The sequence below is a fragment of the Perognathus longimembris genome, chromosome 25 (assembly GCF_023159225.1).
Source record: "Perognathus longimembris pacificus isolate PPM17 chromosome 25, ASM2315922v1, whole genome shotgun sequence".
Taxonomy (NCBI): Eukaryota; Metazoa; Chordata; class Mammalia; order Rodentia; family Heteromyidae; genus Perognathus; species Perognathus longimembris.
The window spans coordinates 17,994,041-18,018,234 of record NC_063185.1 but is presented as its reverse complement, the minus strand read 5'-3'; the positions used below and the strand labels follow the sequence as shown (position 1 = coordinate 18,018,234).

The following is a 24,194-nucleotide window of genomic DNA, read 5'->3' as shown; positions in this document are numbered from 1 at the left end:
TCCTCAGTTCTCAGCCCCTGAGCCACCGGCCCCCTGGCTCGATTTCTTACTGGATAGAAATCCTTAATGCATCTTTGGAGCACGTAGAAACGTCTGTGCCCACCTGTGGAATGGAGATGTTCCTGTGGCATAATTTTGGCGAGCTGATCAACTTTCAATTAGAACCCTATCAAAACAAATGTGCATAACTAATTATGCAAAAGAGCAAAGATGGTAGTGAAGAATTAAACATATCAGCTGAACTCCCAGGTGGCCTGTGACGTACCTTCATCAGAAGGGGGATTTTTGTTTTCCCACAGGAAACGTAACTATTTGCGTCTCTCTTGCTTCCCACCAGATCGGAAGAAAAACACTGGGCACGGTAATGGCCAATCAAATCAGGTAAAGTGTGTGATGCATATAACAGATTTTTTGCCCCAGTGGACGAGAGAGAGAGAGAGAGAGAGAGAGAGAGAGAGAGAGAGAGAGAGAGAGAGAGAGAGAGAGAGAGTGCTGTCCTTGCTCAAGGCTAACACTCATCACCTTTGAACCACAGCTCCACGTCTAGGTTTCTGGTGGTTCATTGCAGACTAGAGTCTCACAGACTTTCCTGCCTGGGCTGGCTTTGAACCTCAATCCTGAGACCTCAGCCTCTCGAGTAGCTAGGAGGACAGGTGTGAGCCATGAGCTCCTGGCATCGTTTTCTCTTTGTAACTTGCTTTCTCTAAAAGTCACCCGTGGAAGAAGAAGGTCAGGATACAGAGAGAGAAGGAATTGGGGAAGAGTCTAGGAAACAGATTCTGCAGTGGAACGCAGAGCTGACGACAGTTGGATCTTTCTGACTCTTCAGGGTCAACAGACCTGATGTCTAAGGTGTAGGGTCAAGTCTTAAGTGCTCAGAAGTTTATAGGACCCGAGGGGCGGGCTGGCTTTGGTTTGACGTTTGGGGCGTGGCCAAGCCGCTGGTGAGCCAATGTGCTCGCCATCTGGGGCTGAGGACCCGCCCCCGGGGGTGGCCCATCCCCTCCTCCCTGTCTCTCCAGGTCACCATCGCCCTGATCATTGCCTCCAGCTTGGGGTTTGTGCTGTTCCTGGCCTTGCTCTCAGCATTTCTCCTGCGAGGTAGGTGGGCAACATGGGGTGGGAGGAGCCCTCAGGGCTGGGGGGTGAGCCCTGGCTGCTTCCCGCCCTTCCCCTCTGCCCTCAAAGGGGTCCAGCCTCATCGGGGGCCCCTCTACCACCCGGGAGGGCTCAGCAACCTATCTGTCCACAACGTGCTAACGGCTGGTGGCTTGTCCTCCTGGTAGACTTGATGGTTTGGATGAGAGAAACAAGAGTTAGAATACCTCCACGGACTGAACCTGGCTGGCTGTCAGCTCTGACGTTGCATTCTTTGGCGTGTTTTTGGAAGGGGGTGCTGGAACCCCGGGCCAACTCCTTTAGCCATTGTTGCTCAAGGCTGGTATTTTACCACGCAAGCTACAACGCTCTCTACTTCTGGCTTTGTGCCAGTTAACTGGAGATAGGTGTCTCAGTGACTTTTCCTACCCGGGCTGGCTTCGAACTGTGTTCCTCGGATCTCAGCCTCCTGAGTAGCTAAGATTACAGGTGTGAGCCACCAGGGCCCCACTGTTTCGGGAGCTTTTTGTCAACTGGGGGTTGGTTGGCTCAGTGGTCAGCCCCTCTGACACATGGCGGCCTGCATTCTGATTAGAGCACCAAGCTGATCAGAGTGGAGATTTGTTCAGAAGCATGTCACAGTTTCTGGGCGCTGTGGTGTTTTTAGAGAAAGAAGTACCTGGCAGCTCTGAGAAGGATAAGCAAGGCGCTGGGGGCTGGGGGCTCACGCCTGTGATCCATTTTGAGGATCATAACTCCTTAGCTAGCCTAGGCAGGGAAAGTGAGACACTCTTGTTTCCAATGAACCAGCAAAAGGCCAGAAGTAGAGCTGTGGCTCAAGTAGTATAGCACCAGCCTCAAGTAAATAAACTAACGGACAGTGCCCAGGGCCTGAGTTCAAACCCCAGTATCAACCCCCATCTCCTGGCCTCCCCCCCCAAAAAAACCAAGCAAAGTTAGGTGAAAGTTATTAGGTTTGACACCGCTATTTTGCTTATACTGTGGCCTTATCTTTGCAGGAAAATTTGTGAAAACCAACTGTTTGCAGAAACACAAGAGGTAATTCCTGGCGCCAGGCTGTTAGAGATGTGATCAGAGAGGGCTCTAAGATTGGACTGGGGAGAAAAGTCTGGGGGTGCGGCTCCCCTTATCCTCAGCCCCCGTTAACCCTGGAGGTGATGCAAAGAGAAATGCAAAGACGGGTGCCCTTGGTAGAAAGAGAACTTGAGATGTAAGAACACAATAAAAAAAAAACAACCCATCTAGAATATGATTCCTGGGCTTTGTTCCTCCGTCCACTTTGCCCACAGGAACAGTTTCGGGTTTTATGTCACGCTCAGCTTATGGTTGGAGGCGGGGGTCTTACTTGGCTTTGGTGCATAATGGATTCTCCAGATCTTTGCCTCCCAAGTAGCTGGGCTTACAGGTGTGAGCTACCAAGCCTGGCTGGAAGCAGTTTTTGGTTTTTTTTTCCCATTGCTTGAAAATAAATAGTATTTGAAGAGTCTCTGAAATTGAATTTTTCTGGCCTATTCTATGCATTTGGAGAGACGAAATAAAAAGATTTGATGTAACTCACTGATGAATGATTTACTTTCATTAACTAATTGTACTCATACTACAATGTCATCAAATTATGGTGTTGTTGTTGGGTTTTTTTTTTCTGGTCCTGGGGCTCAAACTCAGGGCCTGGGCGCTGTCCCTGAGCCTCTTTGTGCTCAAGGCTAGTGTTCTACCACTTGAGCCTCAGGGCCTCTTCTGGCTTTTTCTAAGAAGCTTATTGAAGATAAAGGTCTCTCAAACTTTTCTGCCCAGGCTGGCTTTGAACCGCGATCCTCATATCTCAGCCTCCAGAATAGCTAGGCTTACAAGCCACTGGTGCCTGGCTTGAACATCCAATTAGTATGAAGAAGTAGAGACTCTGAGATAGGCTGACCTTCCAATGTCACCTTTGGTTTGCTCTTGGCTAAATAAATGCATTTTAGATCATGATTTTTTTTTTTTTGCTTTGCTAAGACAGTTATCTTCTTACAATAGATTGGCAAAGCCAATCATGGCTGGAAGCCTCAGTTTCTCCGCCTGTCCAGTGCCAACCTGGGCTGGATGGACTCGGAACTTTAATCCTGGGCAGTGGGGGGCATCATTTAGGAGCCTCTGTGTTTGGTTTTGCTTGTTCGGATGACCTTGGCCTTTCCTTGCTCAGCCCGTCCGCTCTCTTTGCAGGCTGGGCCCCCCTGGAGAAAGCAAAACGGTGCTGGATGACTTGCAACATGGCGGAGACGATGAAGAGGGACTCTTCACTCTGTAACTCAGCACATCTCTCGGGTACAGGGGATGACACCCTAGGGCCCAAATAAGCCCTGGCATGGTTTGCTTCCATTTTTGTTGGCTATTTTCGAAAGTGTCATCTTTCCCATGGAGGTAATGGGCCCAGTCTTGTTTTAATTTCACACATGAAAGGTACCATGGAGACCACATCATACGTGTTCTCCATGCCATACCTCAGTCATCCCTGTAGTATCCTTGCTTGGTGTCCTTCCATACTAGGCTTCAATACTTTGGGTGATGAAGAATTCATTGCTCTACTCACGTGAGTCCACGGAACGTCACGGGCATTGTGAGAATGAGAAATGTGGAAAGCAAGAGCTGTCTCCTGCCTGCCTCTGCCCCGCGGTCCCAGCTGAACCCTGTGTGCCGAGCCCTGGTCTACCTGCGCTCCCAGCTAGCTCTCCTGGGAGTAGAAAGAGAACACCTCAAGTCTCTAAATCGCCTTGCTTCTGGGACACCATTTCTGGCCCCTTCTCTAGTTTCCCTAGTTGTGTGTGGGACTCCATCTCTCCTTCTCTCAGCTGGTGGCATTCAGTGCCCAGCTTTTCTGATAGGGTAGGAAAACCCAGAGTCTATATATGGAATCACACCAGACTCCTCCCTCCCTCCCTCCCTCCCTCCCACCCTTCCTTTCTTCCTTCTTGTTCTTTATCTCTTCTTTTTCTTTTGTTGGTTGAGGGGCTTGAACTCAGGGCCTGGGCACTGTCCCTGAGCTCTTTTGCTCAAGGCTAGCACTCTACAACCTTGAGCCACATTTTTCTGGTGGTTCATTGGAAATAAGAGTCTCATGGCCTTTCCTGCCTGGGCTGGCTTTGAACCGCAATCCTCAGACCTCAGCCTCCTGAGTAGCTAGGATGACAGGTGTGAGCTGCCGGCTCTCAGACTCACTTCCAAGTCCTTAGCTTTCTATTATTTTCCAGTTTCACGTCGGAATGTCTTTAACCTTGCTGTTACATCTTTACTCTTCCTTGGGAGCCAGACAGGAAACAGTCTGAACGTCAGGTGGAGCTGATTGGAAAGCTTGAACGCAGCCAGCCCTAAAGAATCCTGAGAAACAGATGAAAGCAAATCCTCGTTGAATGAATCAGCATCAAAAATGTATAGACTGGAGCCACGGCTCAAGTGGTAGAGCACCGGCCTTGAGCAAGCAAGCTCAGTGAACGTGAGGCCCTAAATTCAAGCCCTGGTGCACACACACACACACACACACACACACACACACACACACACACACACACCCTCACATATCTCAATGAGATCTGCTTCTGGCCAGCTGCTGTGGAAAAGTAAGCCAGCCTGGAAGACATTCCTCCAAGAACATTCTGTCACATAGAAGGCACTAGAACTGTGAATGGGCAAGCATGGGATCTTTTTTTGAGGGGTTTCTTTTCCCTTGGCTTTGTAAGAAAAACCAAGCAAAATAAAGTCAGTCTTTTCATTTGGCTAAGGGCAGCCTAGAGGTTTCGTGTTTTGTTAGGTCCCCTCCGCTTCCATAGGAAGCCCCCCCGCCCCCCCCATCATGTGGACATTGGGGGACAGCGAGTCTTGGAGAGCCCGCTTCATCCCGTTGGTGTTGAACAGAGGGGCAGGTTTGGCCCCGTGGGTGGAAATAACGGCCGGCAGGTCGGCGTCCCGTCTGTGCTCCGTGATGCGTCTTGCCGTGGGGGTCAGGTGCATCTGACCGAACACAGGCCACGCGTGAGGACCAGGGGGTGGGGCGTGCTGACCGTGGGCTTCCGGCCTCGCAGGGGAGTGCTCCTAGAGGACTTGACGCGAGCACACCGTCGTGCTCCCTCCCGCCTCATCTCATTGCTGAAGAGATTTCCAAACGCTGGGCTGGCCACTCTTCCAAGCCCCAGAAAAAGCAGCCCATGTCCCGGCTCCCAGGGCATAGTTAACGAGAAAAAAAAAACAACTCCATCATGCTTAATCCTGGAAGGAATGATTGATAAGGCCGTGGATTATTCACTTTGCACTAAATTAAGTTGTCTTCCTTAGCCAAAACAAGGCTTCCTGGGCAGGGGTGTGTGTCGCAGCCTAGGCTAATTAATGAATTTCTGTGCGTGGATGAATTATTGATTGGACCTTTGTATCGCCTGCCTGGAAGATGATGGAAACATATTTAACGTGTTCATAGTCAGACATATAGGCACAAAAGAAATGTTGGCTCCGGACATTTCACTCTCTATCACTTAATCATCCATGAATATTTATGGGGGACTGATCTGAGTTATAGCTCCGTCTTCAGTTATTTTTGGACCCAAATTAGTAATGTTCCCCATCTGTGGATCTAAATGTTTGCTCTCCTTTTGTTGTTATAATTATGGATGTGTTATGTCCAGATGTTTGATTTATTATTATTTTTTTTACCTAGGAACATTTCTTTTCAAATCCACTGAACCGCCAAACACTTAGTAATGATGACGATAACTTACATCTCCACGATGTGTTTAATTCCTGCAAAATGTTTTCATCTCATTTCCTTGATGTAAAATAGTTCATCAGCACTTAACATGTGCTAAGTGCTTGGCTAGGAATGAATATTACTCAGTTTTCACAAAACCTTACAAATTAACTGCTGTTATTATCTCCATCTTAGGAATGAATAAACTGAAAGAGAGGTGGGATGGGTAAAGCGGCTCTCCAGGAGTTACAGAGGGCTAGAGTTTAAACACACATGCTGCTGCTTTTGCCTGAACCCCGTGTGTGTGTGTGTGTGTGTGTGTGTGTGTGTGTGTGTGTGTGTGTATGTGTGTGTGTGTGTGTTCTGGGGCTTGAACTCAGGGCCTGAACTGTCCCTGAGCTTTTTTTTTTTTTTCTTTTTCCAAGGCTATCACTCTAGCACATAAGCCACAGTTTTGCTTCCTGATTTTTTGTTGGTTAATTGGAGATAAGAGCCTCATGGACTTTCCTGCTTACAGTAGATTCGAACCTCCATCTTCCGATCTCGGCCTCCCGAGTAGCTAGGATCACAAGCACGAGCCACCAGCTCTGAGCCTAGACCCCACGTCTACAAATCCTATGGCTATTAGGGCAATTCTGCAGGGAAGTCTGGAAGTCTGCTCACCACAGCAGTCTCTACGACCGAGCCCGGGGGTGGGGAGGGAAGCGTCCCATGACGACAGGTGTCTTGGTGACTCTTGTGGTGAGCTGGGGTGCAGGAGTATTTACCCTGGTGGATTCCCCCAAAAAACTCTACCTCCACTTGCTTCCCACACAGCCATCGTCCATGCCAAGATCTGGTCCTATTTCTTAAGCCTGGGGCTGGCCGAGGACTCTAATCCCAGTGGGGGACATGGCTCTCCTTCCCACCGGGGAGTCTTTCCTGCTCGTTCCCCCCCCCCCCCCGGCTCCTCCTCTTCCCAGTTGGCCAAGGAGTAGAAGATTCTGGAAAGTGAAAGTGAAGGACACAGCTGAGTGGAGGAGGGTGTGTGCTGGTGACCTTGTGCTCCGGATGGGGTGTTTGCTGAGAGGACAGGAGGGGAGCAGCGGGGCGAAGGCCTCCCCAGAGCCCCTGCTTCCCAGCGCTTTCCTCTCAGTGCCTTGGCCAGGAGGAGAGCGCGGTAGAAAGCCTTCCATCCAGCCTGCTCGCTTCCAACTCCAGGTGCTACTCTTTAAGAGGAATCTGAGGGGCTGGGAATGTGGCTTAGCGGTAGAGCGCTTGCCCAGCATGCGCGGAGCCCTGGGTTCGATTCCTCAGCACCACATACATAGAAAAAGCCAGAAGGGGCGCTGTGGCTCAAGTGGCAGAGTGCTAGCCTTGAGCAAAAAGAAGCCAGGGACGGTGCTCAGGCCCTGAGTTCAAGCCCCAGGACTGGCCAAGGAAAAGGAATCTGAATCCACGAAAGACCATCGGCAACACTGGTGGAAATCGGGGTCCTCGATCAAAGGATAACCACAGGGGCTTTGAGAGAAAGACCAATCCCAATGTGTAGAAAGGTCTGGAAGGTGGATCTGGGATGCTAACGCTTTCTAGGCAGGAGGCAGAACCATGGGGGCAGCAATGGAGGTCACTGCCTTGCCTGATAAGGGGGAGTTTTCAAACACAGACCCAAAGATAATACATTACCAGGATATTGTATGTTTAAATATACACTCAGTGTTGGGTAATAAATGTGTGTGTGTGTGTGTGTGTGTGTGTGTGTGTGTGTGTGTGGCCATCGGTGGCAGTTAGAAGGCAGTCTAGTGCTAAAGTTTTGGGCAGACACACGGGAGAAGAGAGGTCTGGGTAAAAGGATGGGGAAACGTGCCTGCTTTGGGCCAGGAAGCCTCTGGCTGGAGTTGAACCTGGGGCAGACAGGGGGGACCTGCCTATGGGTTCAGGATGGAGGGCCTGCCGGGGAGGGGTGGAGGGACAGGGCTGGGTAGGGAGGGGCCTCTCTTTCTCATCCAGACAGGGAGCCCCCCTGGACTCCCTTGGGGATCTTGATGAACGGATGGATGGATGCCCCTGAGGCTGGCGAGATGGGGCGCGGCCTGGGACTGGTCCCAGGTGACGGCAGATCCCTGACACAGGGCCAGGTGTGGCGAGGCCCCCATCAGGCCCCGGCTGGGCTGCTCGCCCTCCCCGGTCGCCCCTTGATCACCTGCACCTGGAAGACTCACCTGCCGCCTGTCGGGGCGCTGGCTTTGGGTGGAGGCCCAGGAAGCCATTCCCCACGTCGTCCTGAGAGGAGCGGGGGTCACCCCGCGCTGGCTGGCGAGTCTCCATTTGCTCACGGTCCAGGAAGGGTGGAGGTAAGTTCCTTCAGCCGCAGCAGGCACCGTTTCGAGGGGACCCCCTTGAATTTAGTTCCCTCGTCTCCCCAACCCTTGAGGCCTTGCTGTATTTGTGGAACGGAAGCGGGGTGCCATCCAGGGCCGAGGGGCTGGAGAGCTTCTTCGTTGCTCTGTCAAGTCAAACGGAGTCCACCAGGACTTCCCGACTTAGTATCTGCCTGCCTGTCTTCTCGGGGTTCCGTCCCTTGTCCCTTCTCCGCCTCCCCCCCCCCCCCCCCCCAGTCTACCAAGAAAACCAATCCGCAACGTTACAGACATTCATGCTGACAATTGCACGAGCGTCCCGTTCACGATTTGCTGTGTCGCTCCGAGGTGGGCAGCAGGTGGGATCTGTGAACAATTCCCACCAGAATAAAATCACAGGGCTAATCATTTCAGTTCTTTTGAGAGTCATTGGCGGCGGGGGGGGGGGGGGGGGAATATATGGTATCCCAGTAACAAGACATTAGCAGAAAACTAGGTGTCTTTTTAAAATTTAAATAATCAATTTGTATAGAAGCGTTAAGTCGTGACAGGAAGCATTGCGTGGTAAATTTTCTTTCCTTTGTGGACTGGGGCGAATGGATGAGTCCTGTGTACTAGAAGTGAATATCTTACAGCTTAAAAAGACAGTAGTTGATACCAATGGCGGTGCGCAGAGCCCCTTACCTGGCTCAAATGCGAGAATGTGACACATTGCTGCACGGTTGTGTGATTAAATCGTGGCTATAGAGATTGTATTATGTCTGCCACTGCCAATCTGTGTTGTTGATGTTAAGCGCAGCTGTTTGCAGAACCTCATCTTACTAATATGTTGTTGGCATTTCCTAGAGTTGTGTGTGTATTTGTTTTTGTGCTGGTCCTAGGGCTTGAACTCAGGGTCTGTGAGCTGTCTGAGCTTTTATGCTCAAGGTTAGAACTCTACCATTTGTCACAACTCCACTGCTGGCTTTTTTAGAGGGGAGAGGGAGAGGGGGGGTCTTTCCTGCTTAGGCTGGCTTTGAACTGCAGTCCTCAGATCTCAGTGCCCCCAAGGGAGCTAGGATTACAGGCTCTCACTACCTGTGCTTGGCCCTGGTGTCTCACAAGCTGTGGTTTCTACAAAACCATTTCCAGGCCTGGCTGGCTGAACAGAGCCTGCTCCAAAGAGCCAATTACCCTTTCTCTTCTTTCAGGGACTTTTTTGTTGTTTGTTTTTGCAGCGGAGTGATTACCTTTAATGATGGTGATAACGATTTGCAGTTTCCAATACCTTACATATAATGAATGGGGTCTGAGTCTGGCGGGGACGTGAGGGGGTTTTTACCGGAGTTCTCTGAGTTATCTGCCAGAATGCCTGAACCGTCCCGGTAGCAGAGTGGAGTAGTGCAGTCGTGGGGAGCTCATCAAGGGGAAGGTCCGTCTTAATGATTTCGGTCTGTTGCACTTCTTTGATTTGCTGCCAAGGTTTGTTTTTGTTGTTCCTGTGCTTTTTTTTTTTTTCTTTTTTCTCACAACCGGGAAGTTTGACTCTGCCATTGTGCTTTGTAGGAAAGAACGGAAAGTGGGCCTGGATTGTTGCACAAGTGAATCATATTGTTCTTGGCCGTGTAACTCTCCCAATAGTTACACCTGACGTATAACTCAGTCATTTCTCAGCATTCTCCCACGGGGAGACCCACTATCTACATGTAGAGATATCAAGAAATAGTTATAGCTTGCTTTAAGGTAGTTCTGGATGATTGCATTTTTATTTTTGGCTTTAGGAGCTTCTTTTTAAACCTCTTACAACTGATTGCTATTTTCATTCTCCTGGCTAACAGCAAACTTGGTGGATGTCAAGCCTGGCTTGATGGTTGGTCCTGTGGGCTTGTCTGAAGCAACTGTATTATAAGAAGATCTTGAATTGCTTCAAAAATGTCTCTAGAACACCACGTACAGCAAACACCTACTTCTCTCCCCCCACCCCCCGAGTATCAGGGTTTAAAGTCAGGGCCTCCTATTTGCTTAGCTTGCCTGCTTGCCTGACACTTTACCACCGGAGCTATGCTTCTAGTCCAGATTTTGGTGATGAGTCTCAAGGACTTTTCTGCTTGGGCTGGCTTCAAACTGGGGTCCTCCAAATCTTAGCCTCCTACATAGGCAGGATGACAGGCATGAGCTATTGGTGCCTGGCTCTCATACTCTTCTTTCATACCTGATTATCTCTTCTAGAATTTTGTTGTAGGTAGCACGTGGGAGGCTAACACAGGCAAAGGATGCACAGACTGAACCCTATTACTTTCTTACTGTTAAAAACATAGACCTGCCGGGCACTGATGGCTCAAGCTTATAATCCTAACTGAGGATTAGAGGAGGCTGAAATCTGAAGATCACAGTTCAAAGCCAGCCTGGGCAGGAAAGCCCATGAGACTCTAATCTCCGATGAACCACCAGAAAATAAGAAGTGGTGCAGTAGCTTAAATGGTAGAAGTCTCTCCTTGAGCAAAAAGAGCACAAGGGGACAGTGTTCAGACCCCGCGTTAAACAAAACAAGGGCTCTTAGTATTTTAAAGGCAAAGTAGCTTCTTGACTTTGTGAATATCTTTGATCTCTGTCTTGTGGCTCAGTTCCCTCCAGCTCATCTCCCTGCTCTTTAGGAGCCCCAGGGCATGTGGGGGGGGTGGGGGAGAGGGGGAGGGGGGCTGTGCTCATCCACCACCAAATGCAAATAGGTTGAACTGTGTATGGTAATGAAGACCCACCCCATGAATATTCGACAAAAAAAGCTGCTGACTGCAGTATGAGAATGTGTATTAAGTGCAATTACGATTGCATGATTTTAAACTGGCAGGTAAGGGTTGGGATTAAATATTAATTACTTTGTACCCTTTAAAAAAACAATAACAGCACCAAAGCTGTACAATTAGAAGCCATAGGAATCAGAGATAGGAGCAAGGCAGTCTAAAATTCACTAGGGCTAAGTAGTCAGTGCCTGTATCCCTATTCTGTTAGAAATGCATGGGTCTCTGGTGTCGGCAATGAATGGGCATATAAGTGATACAGGAGATTTTGTCAAGGCAATGTACCATTTTTGCACAAGGGTGCAATGCCGTTTCTCTACCCAGAGCTGGGCAGGTGCATGGCGCAGAAGCTTTCCTAGGTTTTTTAATCCCAATCCAATCTGTGCCCCCCCCCCGGCCCCCGCAAGGAGTTAAGCCCGAGGACAAGTACCACTGACGACCTGGGTCAGAAAGGGGGCCACTCCTTAACTCCTATCAAAAGTTTACTTTTTCTCCTTTTCACTTAGCAACGACAGTTGCTTCTTTTAACTTCTTGAGCACACGATTTCTCTCCCTGACCTGCCTAGCTGGTGACGAGCAACACACTTAGCAATGACAGTGTGTGGTGTTAACTTCTTCGGCGTGCTGGTGAGCAGGCAGGGCATCGGATGACAGTTACAATGGAAGGAAGCAGAGCCCAGGACTCCAGGAAATATCAACCCCCAATACCAAGCGCACCTCGATGGGCGGAAAAGGATCCTGTCCCGTCCACTCTGCTAGGTCGCAGGGTGGGGACAGCTCATGCCCAGGCCTCCCCACCGGTGAAGAGGACTTGGGTTGTGGATGTGTGGGGATGTCCCACCCTGATGTTAGCTTGTACTACAGGCGTGCCCCGGGGTGTGTGTGTGGGGGGTAGATACCATGTCTCAAGATGCAGCCCATCTCGATGCCTACACAGGAAAGAATGAAAATGCTCCCGCTGGGAGGAGTGGTGAGACTTGACCTTGGTGATGGTCGGAAGGTCATCCGTGTTCTCCAGGGGATGCTCTGCTGAGAGGGGACGCGAGAAACGAGAGCGCCAGGGAGGTTGTGTTTTTTTTTTGGGGAGCTTAAAAAAAAGGTCTTTTAAAACAACTTGCTTTTGTAGAAAGAAGAAATGCACACTCTGGCCAGCTCTGGGATGCTGGGTGGGTCGCGCTGGCTTCCGAGATGCTTGCAAATCTTGTAAATAGTGTCCTCCCTGCACGTTTCCAGAAGCACCCCAGGTCTTTGGTCAGGAACATCAAACCCCGCCTCGGCCTGCCCCGGCCCGCCCCCGACCCTGCCCCGCCCCTGGCCCCGCCCCTCCCACCCATGCCACGTCCCGGCCACACCCCCTCCTCAGCCTGCCCCCCGGCCCCGCCCCCGGCCCTGCCCCGCCCCGGCCCCGCCCCTCCCACCCACGCCACATCCCGGCCACACCCCCTCCCCAGCCTGCCCCCGGCCCCGCCCCCGGCCCTGCCCCGGCCCCGCCCTGGCCCCGCCCCTCCCACCCATGCCACGTCCCGGCCACACCCCTTCCTCAGCCTGCCCCCCCCCGGCCCTGCCCCCCGGCCCCACCCTGGCCCCGCCCCTCCCACCCATGCCACATCCCGGCCACACCCCCTCCTCAGCCTGCCCCCCGGCCCTGCCCCCGGCCCTGCCCCGGCCCCGCCCCTCCCACCCACGCCACATCCCGGCCACACCCCCTCCCCAGCCTGCCCCCGGCCCCGCCCCTGCCCCGCCCTGGCCCCGCCCCTCCACCCATGCCACGTCCCGGCCACACCCCTTCCTCAGCCTGCCCCCGGCCCCGCCCCTGCCCCGCCCCGGCCCCGCCCCTCCCACCCACGCCACATCCCGGCCACACCCCCTCCCCAGCCTGCCCCCGGCCCCGCCCCTGCCCCGCCCTGGCCCCGCCCCTCCCACCCATGCCACGTCCCGGCCACACCCCTTCCTCAGCCTGCCCCCGGCCCCGCCCCTGCCCCGCCCCGGCCCCGCCCCTCCCACCCACGCCACATCCCGGCCACACCCCCCTCCCCAGCCTGCCCCCGGCCCCGGCCCCGCCCCGGCCCCGCCCTGGCCCCGCCCCTCCCACCCATGCCACGTCCGGCCACACCCCCTCCTCAGCCTGCCCCCCGGCCCCGCCCCGGCCCTGCCCCTGGCCCCGCCCCTGCCACGCCCCCCCGCCCGGCCCCGGCCCGGCCCGGAACGAGGAGAAAGCAAGTCTCTAGCTTCTGGGCGCGGCTCAAGGATTCATTTAAGGGAATCAGAATTGATTCCTTGACCCCAATGGGGCAGGTTCAAGATGATTCCCTCTTCCTCTCCCCTCCCCCCTTCCTTCCCTCCCTCTCCCATCCCCCCTCTCTATTCCCCCCTCCCCTTCTCTCTCCCCTCTCTCCCTCTCTCCTCTCTCCTAGCTCTCCCTTCCCTCCCCCCCCCCCCCCCCCCCCCCCCCCCCCCCCCGCCCCAGGCTCCCCTCAGGAGGCTGAGATTTGAGGGTTGCAGGTTGAAGCCGGCCTGGGCAGGAAAGTGGAGTTGTGACTCAAGCAATCCAACTGTTAAGCCTTGAGTTAAAAAGCTAAAAAATGTGATAGAGATTTTTTTTTAAATAATCAGATAAAAGAAGTAGCACTGTGCCCTCTTATCCTGAGGCTGTGTCTATAGGAATGGTTCTGACTCTTTCTGTATTTCAGGCTGTACAAGTTATTTACACATTTTTAAGTATTTAGAAATGTAAAAAAAAAAAAAAAAAGCGATTTGAATTCTTCCACGGCCTGTTTCCCTGGCATGGGAATTGTTTCTGAGAAAATTTTAGTTGGAAAAGGATTTAAAAAAAATATTTTTTGGCGCACGTTTCTCTGTCAGTGCATTTTCCCTTCCATAATCGCAGCATGATAATGAATGTGCTAACTTCTGCCACTGGGAAGAGGAAGCCAGATCCTAACGGGACACAGTTCCCTGGTTGTGGGTGGCGCTGGGCCGGGGCGCTGTCCCTGGGCTGCTGCTGCTCCAGGCTAGCGCTCTACCACTGCATCCACTGCACCACCTGCAGCCTTTTCTGTGTATGGGGTGCTGAGGAATTGAACCCAGGGCTTGGTGCATGCTAGGCAGGCCCTTTACCGCTGAGCTGCGTTCCCAGCCTGGACTTCATCTTCTCACATTGAGAAAACCCCAAGATTGTGAGGAACGTCAGGTACTTGTTTTCTGCCTGTGTCCATTCTCTGAAATAGAAATCCCAGCCATCTTGTGACTGTGAAGGGGACTGGCCCTAAGGGCAAACTCACTACACCTAGAACTGCGGGGCAGCAGAACAGCTGCGGCTCACGCCTGTCATCCTAGCTACCCAGGAGGCTGAGAGCTGAGGATCAGGGTTCGAAGCCAGCCCAGGCAGCGAAGTGCACGAGACTCTTATCGCTATGTCACCACCAGAAAACTGGAAGTGATGCTGTGTCTTAAAGTGGTAGAGCGCTAGCCTTGAGTGAAAGTGCCCAAGCCCCGAGACAAAAAAAATAAAGGATGGCAGGGGTAGACAAATGCGTTTCCTGCTCCTGACCCTGTCGGCCCGAAGACAAACCAACCCTGGAACTAGCATCACTTTAGCTTTCCTCTGAAATTATTAAGTCGTTCCAGGCCCGCTTTTCCCATGACGTGTAGCCCAAAGCATCTAGTTGATGCACGAATCGCTAGCATTTGCTGTGTGCAGCCCTGTGCTGAATTAGACGGGATATGAATTATCCCGGAGCCGGAGTCCTGTGCGGAGTTCCTTACGGGAAATGCTCGGGGCTCCTTCCTGTGGACGTCAGCTCCTGCTTCTCTGCGTCTCATCCCCAGAGGCCCAGAAAGCAGCAATTACAGCACTAACAATAACCACACCGCCACGTCCAACATCTTTTTTTTTTTTTGCTGGCTATTTGGACATTGGAGTCTCTCGGCCTTTGCCTCCCCGGGGTTGGTTTTACATCCGAATCCTCAGATCTCCGCCTCCTGAGTGGCAGGGATGACAGGAACCTTCACTCCCATGGCCGGTGCACCTGTTCACTTCTGTTTCTGTGTGTCTGGCCACGCTGTGATTTGGCCGCGTGCGCGCTGCAGTTGTGCAGTGTGGCCACCAGGGGGCAGAGCCGTCCCGTCGGTCGGTTGGTCGGTCGGTCCCGGCTTCCTTGCCGGCCCGTCCCTGCCATGGCTGGCTGCTCCTTGCTCTTGCTGCAGCTGTGATGGGGACGCTGGCTGCCCCGTTGGGGGATTTCAGAAACTTCCAGACGGCTCCACGCAACGGGGGAGGTATTTTTTCCCACCTCAGCCTCAGGCCTGTCTTCCCGTACAGAAAACACAGGTGAGAACAGAAGATCAAAGTCTCTAGTGTGCAGCCACCTGGGGTGTGTGTGCGTGTGTGCGCGCGCGCGTGCGCTGATCCTGGGGCTTGAACTCAGGGCCTGGTGTACCACTTGAGCCACAGCGCCATAGCTGGTCTTTTGCTGGCCGACGAGAGATAAGAGTTCTCATGGAATTTCCTGCCATCCTCAGACCTATCAAGGGAGGAAGCTTCTGACTGTGTAACCTTAGCTACTCAGGAGGCTGAGATCCCAGGGTTGCAATGAATTCGAAGCCAGCCCGGGGCAGGAAAGTCCATGAGACTCTCATCTCCCATGAACCAGGAAAAAAGCCAGAAGTGGAGGTGTGTCTTAAGTAGTGGAGTGAAAAAGCTAAGGGACAGTACCCAGGCCCCCAGATCAAGAGATCAAATCCCAGCCCTGCCCTTACTACCCTTCCTCCACACACAAAAGGAGAGAAATATTCTAATTTTTTCCCCCAGACCTGGGACTTGAACTCGGGGCCTGGGCGCTGTCCCTGAGCTTCTTTTTGCTCAAGGCTAGCACTCCACCACTTGAGCCACAGCGCCACTTCCGGCTTATTCTGCGTATGTGGTGCTGGGGAATCGAACCCAGGGCTTCACGCATGCTAGGCGAGCACTTCTACCACGAGGCCACCTTCCCAGCCCACTATTCTAAATGTTGACCGAGTCTGTGTGAGGTTTTGGCGAGGGCTGCAGATGGATTCGCCTTTCTTCTGTAAAGTCCCGTGATTTCCGTCCCTGCCACCTGCCCCTCCCTTCCCGCTGCCGGGGAGCCGAGGGCGGGACGTGTCACTCGTGTTCTTGTTCCCGTGTCCTCCGGCTCATCCCCTGGGATGGAGCGCCGTGATTTACAGCGCGAGCCGCGGAGGGTGACGGATGTAGGGTTCGGGCCTCATTTCACTGTTCATTGATGAGATGATCACGGGCTCCTAAAACCCACACCCGTGGACCACGTCACACGTGCTAGATACTTTGCAGGGTCCGTCCTCGCTAGTTGTGTGTGTTTCCCCCTAGGGCTGCTGTCTTACAGAATGTCACGAATCCCTGCTTTGAGGGCAGCCATTCTGTCTTAGGAGTCCTTTCTTATCAGCCCAGATACGTCAGCCTGAGTCTTTAATATCCACATGGTATTAATTACGGCATGCTGGCGTGTCCTCTAGCTCACTACGGCCCCATCTGTAACTGTGTAAGTTGTGGCAGGGGCTGTGGTTCAGAGTGGTGTTACACCCCCTTTTTTTTCCCCTCTCTTCATATCTATCTCCTGGGACAGATCTGCTCCGAGTATAATTTTCAAAGGGCATGTGAAATTTTCTAAATTATTAAAGATACATTGTCCTTAAAAAACAAACAAACATGGTAGCAGCTGGGTATGGGTAGCTGCTGACTATAATCCTAGCTACTCAGAAAGCTGGGGTCTGAGGATCGCGGTTCAAAGCCAGCCTGGGCAGGAAAGTCCATGAAACTCTTATCTCCAATGAACCAGCAAAAGGCCGGAAAGGGCGATTGTAGCTCAAAGTGGTGGAGCACTAACTTTGAACTCCAAGGCTCAGGGACAGCTCCCAGGCCCTGAGTTCAAGCCCCGGGACAAGCATGCACGCACGCACACACACACACACACGCACGCACACACGCGCGTGCACAATAGCAATTCCCACATCCAGCAGCAATTGCCTAGGCTGTATTCCTACATCCTCATCAATAACTTCCACACGTTCTAGTGTTTGTTACTTTGACAACAAATGGCTTTCTGTTATATTTTCTTCTTTGAATATTCATCTGCACCTGTGTTTACATTTCTTTTCTAGCTAAGAATATTGTCGATACACTTTTCGGGGGAGTGAGAGGTAGTTTGTCTTCTGAAATTAATTTGAATTTTTTTTTTAATGAATTGAAGAATTTGCCTGTTGGACCCGATTGCATTTTCTTAGTGTATTGGTTCCTTCATGCTTTATTACGGTTTTGAGGTTTTTATAGAGGCATGGTCTTTTATCTTTGAGAGTTTTTGGGCTGTGTATGAGAGCATCTGCTTTTCATATGTATCCATCTATACACAAACATATACACATATATCTATATATAAATGTGCATATATGTTTATATGCATGTATATGTGTATCATCCAATAAATGTGTGTATATATATTTTTTTTTTCTGGGTCTGGGGATGGTACTTTGGGTATGGGTGCTGTCCCTGAGCTTTTTCATTCAAGGCTAGCACTCTTAACTTTGAACCATAGCACTATTTCCGTCTTTTTCTGACTAGTTTATTGGAGAGAAGAGTCTCATGGACTTTCTCACCCAGGCGGACTTTGAACCAGGATCCTCAGATCTCAGCCTCCCGAGTAGCTAGGATTATAGGTGGGAGCCACCGGCACCCAGCTAAATGGACACTTTTCATGGATGATCCTTGCACTTTAATTTTTTCCCCTTTTTATTTTGGCATACTTAGGGATGCTGCCTCTTTGCCTTCTCTCCGTGTCTGGCCAGTTATTTTGCCAGCGTGTGTGAATAAACCCCCTCCCCTCTGCTTGGGTGTGCCTGTGTGTGTGTGTGTGCATTTGTGCGTGCATACATGTGCTCATATGTCGTAGCTACTTTGAGCTCTCAGTTCTGTTCCACTGATGAGTTGTCTAGTGCACAGGTGTGCGTGTGTGTGTGTGTGTATGCGGGCGCCTGTGTGTGCATCTGTGTGCATGTGTGTCTCACGCCTTTCCACAGTTGGAAAGTGACATGCGCTGGGTTGACCACAGCCCTGAGCTTTCCATTCGAAGCCCCGATGGCGTGATTTGGGCTCCTTGGTTGCATTTTCCCATTGAGTTGCCTGAGCAGGCCGCAGGCACCGAGGGATCTGTGATGATCGGCGGAGCGCGTGGGACTCGGGCAGATCTGTGCCGCCCCCGGGGCTTGGCGTGCACACACCCGCGTCCGTCTTCCTGCGGCGTGGCCTGCCGTCCTCAAAGGATGCTTGATTGACAGTGCTATGCCCCAGGACCTTTGCACATGCGATTTTCCCTGCCTAGGGTGCTCACTAGTTGCTGAGCCTCCTTGGCTTGGCGGGAGTTGAATGATGGATGCACACAGCGGTCTTCTTTGCGTCCCCTTAATGGCTTGTGATAACTCGCCGTGGGGGATGAGGTTTGCAATTCCCGTATTTGAAATCACAGTACTAAGTGGCCTCTTGTGTTGCTTTCTTCTGTCCTAGGACGCGATCCAGGGTCCAGACATGAAGCCCCAGGTAAGCGCTGGGCTCGCTGCAAGCTGTGACTTCCAGGATGGAGGGGGCTGAGGGCTCGGCTGTCAGTGCTCACGAGCGGTTGTTCAAAGGAGGCGTGCGGAGGCGGCTGGCTTTTCCTTGTGAATCAGCGCGTGCCCGGCCCCAGGCCTGGCCCTTTCCCTTGTCTGCCTCTAGGGTGGCTGCCTTGTGAACATTGCTCCTCTGTGGAAGAGGAGAAGGAAGGAATGAGCTGGCTTTGGGCTGCTTTGGAATGACCCAGAAGGCTTGCTCTCACGGGGATTTTGATGTTGGATGGGTTTGGAGGAAATGCACAGGTTCATAGTCTGCTGAGGAAATCCGGTGTTGCTTTTGGGGTGATGGTTGATTGACGAGAGTGTCACATCTCCGAGGTCCGTTCTGCCTGTGCACCTCATATCCATGACCACTTTGGGGTGAGCCCATGTATCCAGGAGCAATGACCCCCCCCCCCCCCCCCCATGAATGTGATTTACGAGGTGCCGGATACCAACCTGTAAGGGGCGGCTAGAGAGCGGTAGCTACTCTTTCAATCTCTTTAGGAAGCCTTTTTGATTAAAAAAAAAAATTCTTATTTTTCTTTTCCTCAGTGCTGAGTCTTGAACTCAGGGCCTGGGCGCTGTCCCTGAGCTCTTTTGCTCAAGGCTAGCTAGCGCGTTAGCACTCCGGGCCACAACCCCATTCCTGGTTTTCTGGTAGTTCGGTGCAGATAAGAGTCGCACAGACTTTCCTGCCTGCGCCGGCTTTGAACCGCCATCCTCAGATCTCAGCCTTCGAGCAGCTAGGATGCCCAGCGCGAGCCGCCAGTGCTGGGCTCGAGCTGCCCTCGGTTCTCTGGTTAGGGAGGCCTCTGCCTTCTTGCTTCTTGCTCGCAGCGTATGGTGCGGGTAGAAATGAATGCCCGATGCGCGGTGGAGGGCTGGGTGGTTTGGGCTTGGACCCCACAGGAATCCTCGGAGAAGCTTCCGTGGGCTGTGCAGGCACCCCGAGTTCTCGAGAGCGGACGGCAGCAGCGGGGACCCTCGCGGATGTCCAGGTGTGCATTTCCACGCGTAGAGACAGTCACTGTGCTGATCACACCCAAGCAGCTCGCAGCGTGCTCCTCCGAGGGGGAAAGCGAGGGGTCATCGGCTCCTCAGGCGCTGGGACCCTGGGCCGCACTGGGGGGGGGGGGACAGGATCGAGGCTCGCTCGGAAGGGGCCCTGTCTCCCCCGGCCACGTCGTTTCTAGAGCAGTAGTGATGGAGTCGCTGTCTCTCCGCCAGAAATCCCACGTATAGCTGAGTGGGTGTATCTGCGATTTATCTTTCTGTACATCGTGATTTTGCTTACGCCTTCCTCATGTCAAAACATCCGCTGCTCTCCATTTCCGCCCCCCCACCCCCCGAGTAATTTTGTGGAAAACATGGTATTTTAAAGATTCAGGAAGGTTAGAGACAGTTTGCCCCCGTACGGGGCCCACAATCTGATGTTTCCTTGCTTTGCTCCACCCCTAGCCCTCTATCCAATCCTTTAGCCTTCCTGCTACCATATAGTTGTTTACCTTCTGCCATGCTTATTGCAGCATTATTCATCATAACCAAGTTATAGAAAAAGCCTGGATGCCCTACAACAGATAAATGAATCAAGAAAATGTGGTGTGTGTGTGTGTCCGCTGATATATGTATATATGTATGTATATACACACATATCATATGTAACATAATTATATATAATTACATAATATATAATTAGTTGTATAGTAATATGTTTATGAGATATATAAAAATATAAATATACTATATATTAACATAATGTATAATATAAATATATAATTCTCTCTCTATAGAATGTAATATATATATATAAGCCCACATGTATATTCCTATTGATATGTATATGTATGTATCAGTGGAACTTGATTCATCAGGAAGAAGACTGTCTTTCACAGGGAGATGGATGGCATGTAGTCAGCCAGGCTCAGAAAGACCAATGACGTCTGTTTCCTCTCCCAGGTAGAAGTTAGATGGAACATACGAACATGTGAGAAACACATATCGTCAATCAGAATGACGACAGCACGGGCTACACAGGGCGGATTCCCACGGTGAGACCCCTGTGAACAGTGAACACACTTGCACAACATGAGCGCCAGGAAGCTGAGACAAACCTTGTGTGTGTGTGTGTGTGTGTGTGTGTGTGTGTGTGTGTGTGTGTGTGTAGGACCCAGGGGGAAGAACGGAGATGAATGGAGAGAGGGAGGGCAGCACCAACACAGGCCTAGTCCTCAAAGTACACATGTGAAAAATGGAACTGGAAAGCTTGCGAGGAGAGGTGGACGTGAATGAATGTGCACCGTGTCCGGCTGTCGGTGGCTCGCGCCTGTCAACCCAGCCGCTCAGAAGGATCTGAGGATCACAGTTCAAAGCCAGCCCAGGCAGGAAAGTTTGTGTCTCCAATACACCATAAGAAAAGCTGGAAGCGGCGCTGTGGCTCAAGTGCTAGAGTGCTGGCCTTGAGCGCAAAAGCTCAGCAATAGTGCCCAGGCCCTGAGTTCAAGCCCCAGGACACACACACACACACACACACACGCACGCACGCACGCACGCACACAGTGGTGCCTTGGTTTAAGTGTTTTCCTGAAAGGTTCCAACTAATAAGTCGTTAATAGATGTGAACAGTAAAACTGACACCGGCTTATAATCAAAAGAAGCCCATGAAATACGTTAGGTTTTGTTTTGTTTTGTTTTTTTTGTATTTTCTGTGCAGATCGATGGAGATGGAGGGTTGAAAATCTGTCTTAACGTCAGGTTTTTATTTTCACTTCTTTCTTTTGGGGATGGGTTTCTCCATCACTTGTCTGCCTAGGAGGCTTTTATTCGCCCGATAAGGGCTGTTAACCACTTCTGAAGTTGGATAAATAAACACGGTCACACACAAGGCAGTGTGTTTGCATACTGGCTCCATTGATCCTGTTTCTTTAGGAAAACCACAGGGGACTGAGGCGAGCTATAAAAGGAAGGCACCCGCCAGGCCGGCTCTCCGGAGAGCTAGAATAGTCCACCAAGCAAGAGGGGCCCATTGTGCTTCCCCATTGCTGTTACTTTGTTTTGGAGGCCGGGTCTCACTGGGTAGCCCAGGCTGGCCCCGGACTCCTGATCCTCTGCCTCTGCCTCCCAGTTGCACATGTGGGGTTCACCATGGGGGCCATAATGCTGAGCGTGTAAGGTGAGCGTGTGTGTGCGTGTGCACTGGTCCTAGCTGTTTGAACTGTGGGCTGGGGCACAGTCCCTGAGCTTTTCTTTTTCTTTTTTCTCCCTTCAAGGGTGGTGCTCTACCACTTGAGCCACAGCTCTACAACTGGCTTTTTGTTAGTTAATTGGAGATAAGAGTCTTGTGGGCTTTCCCGCCTGGGCTGGCTTTGAACCATGATCCTCAGAGCATAAAAGCTCAGGGACAGCACCCAGTTCAAGCCCCAAGTCACACACACACACGCACACACACACACACACACCTAGAGCTTGAGCAGAGCATGGTAGTACACAGCTGTAGTTCCAGTACTTGAGAGGCGGAGATAAGAAAAATCAGTTTTCAGGAAGCCTGTGTTACATTGTACGACTGTATCTCAAAAAGAAATATCTATAACACAACTGTAAGCATCACTTAGGTATAATTAATGGCTCCGTCTTTTGCACTTTATTTCAAGTTTATCATTCATAGCACTTTCTTTTGTTTGTAAATCATCTTTTTCCCTTTCTCCTACCATATTATTATTTATTAGACATGAAGGCAACGTAAGTGATTATTTGTATATTCTCCCCTGTGGGCTGTAATAGCTGTGATTTAAAAATAAACAAGGTTTCTCTTCTTTTTAATTTTATCTTGGCATCGTCTCAAACCAAGTTCCTCTCCTCTCTTTGTAATTCCCTCAGGTCACATCTAAATCTGATGGACAATCTACAAACCATCCTTCAATAGAATTAATTTAGAGATGATGGAAGAAGAGGTGATTAGGGATTTTAGCAGAATAAAATAAAAAATAGAAACAATTATTAAAAAATGTGTGCTGACAGCAACAACATAAACAAGGCATGGATTTAGCTCCCGTGTATGTGTTTGTGGTCAAGCTGGTTCGTTGGCAATGGACAGCATTTGGAAACACTGTGAATGTGTGAAAGTAAAACAAAAAGTGAAATTTGCATAAACAGCACTGGAGAAATACAGATACATACATACATACATACATACATACATATAATTACAGTTTAATACTTTAGTCTAATTAATACGTGGTTTAATTAATACTTTGGTTTGTTTGGTAATAAAAACTTAATCCCTCCCTCCTTCCTACTTGTCTCCCTCTCTTCCTTTTCCCTCCCCCCATTTCTTCCTCCTCCTCCCTCTTTTCTTCCCCTCCCCTCTCCCTCCCTCTCCCTTTCCCTCCCTTTCCATCTCTTCTCCCTCCCTCCCTTCCCTCCCTCTGAAAGGTTCTGTGAGAAGGAAAGGATGGGAAGCAGAAGAAATGGGAGAGAGAAACGAGGGGTGAAAGGTTCCGCTTAGCTGTCATGGACATCCTTACTGAGAAGGAAATGGTAGAAAGGGCAGGCGAGACCATGGCAGATGATACTGACCTACAGGTTCAAGGACAGCCGGGATAAGTGTTAGGAAAGAATACCCAGATGTGTCTTACGCAAAACTTCTGAAGGAAGGAGACCTGTGGTCCTCCTAGCTATGCCTCTGGATTCTGAGCATCCGCACTTGGTTTATTGTTCAGATGAGGATCTCACTGACTTTTCTCTGAGGTTTCCTCACACAGCAATCCTTGTGATCTCTGATTACAAGGGTGCCCCACAGTACCAGCCCTGAGAATGCCTACTCTTCCAATCTTGATTAGGTTATTTCTAAGAGAGGCAAAATTTTCTTTAAAAAAGCAATTTTCAATGTAAAGTTTGGGGGAAGGGTAGTACCTTATAAATAGGTAATTATATTAAAAAAAACAATATAAAGGTGCTTAAATTGTCTTGCAGATCTACTTTTTTTCCTCATTTCTTCTGTGGCAGTCCTGGGGCTTGAACTCAGGGCCTAGGTGCGGTCCCTGAGCTTTTTTTTTTGCTCAAAGATAGCACTCTAATCTACCCTTGAGCCACAGCTCCACTTTCAGCTTTTTGGTGATTTGGAGATCAGAGTCTCATAGATGTTTCCTGCCTGGGCTGGCTTGGAACTGCAATCCTTAGATCTCAGCCTCCTGAGTAGCTAAGATTACAGGCATGAGTCCCCACTCCTCAGCTTTAATTCAGGTTCTTTATGCCATGATTTCCCCTCTTGTCCCCCTTTTTTGCATTTTGTAGGTTCTGACATATAGTTTCTTCTTTTTTACTTGTTGTGAGACAAAAATTTATTTAATTAATTAATTCATTTATTTGTTCATTCATTCATTTATTTTGGCAGTCCTGAGGCTTGAACTCAGGGACTGAGCACTGTCCCTGGCTTCTTTTTGCTCAAGGCTAGCACTCTACCACTTGAGCCACAGCGCCACTTCTGGCCTTTTCTGTTTCTGTGGTGCTGAGGAATCAAACCCAGGGCTCCATGCATGCCAGGCTAGCACTCTACCGCTAAGCCACATTCCCAGCTCCCCCCAATTTTTTTTAAATTTTTTGTTGTTGTTCAAA

General features: G+C 50.9%; 1 long non-coding RNA gene across 1 annotated transcript; it reads left to right on the top strand.

The window, feature by feature from the left end:
- The first annotated feature begins 335 nt into the window (after window positions 1-335).
- LOC125342156 lies at window positions 336-3,630 on the top strand. The gene is made up of 4 exons (XR_007209151.1): window positions 336-381; window positions 1,023-1,101; window positions 2,118-2,157; window positions 3,322-3,630. It is a non-coding gene; the product is annotated as an uncharacterized LOC125342156 (long non-coding RNA).
- Window positions 3,631-24,194: the final 20,564 nt, after the last annotated feature.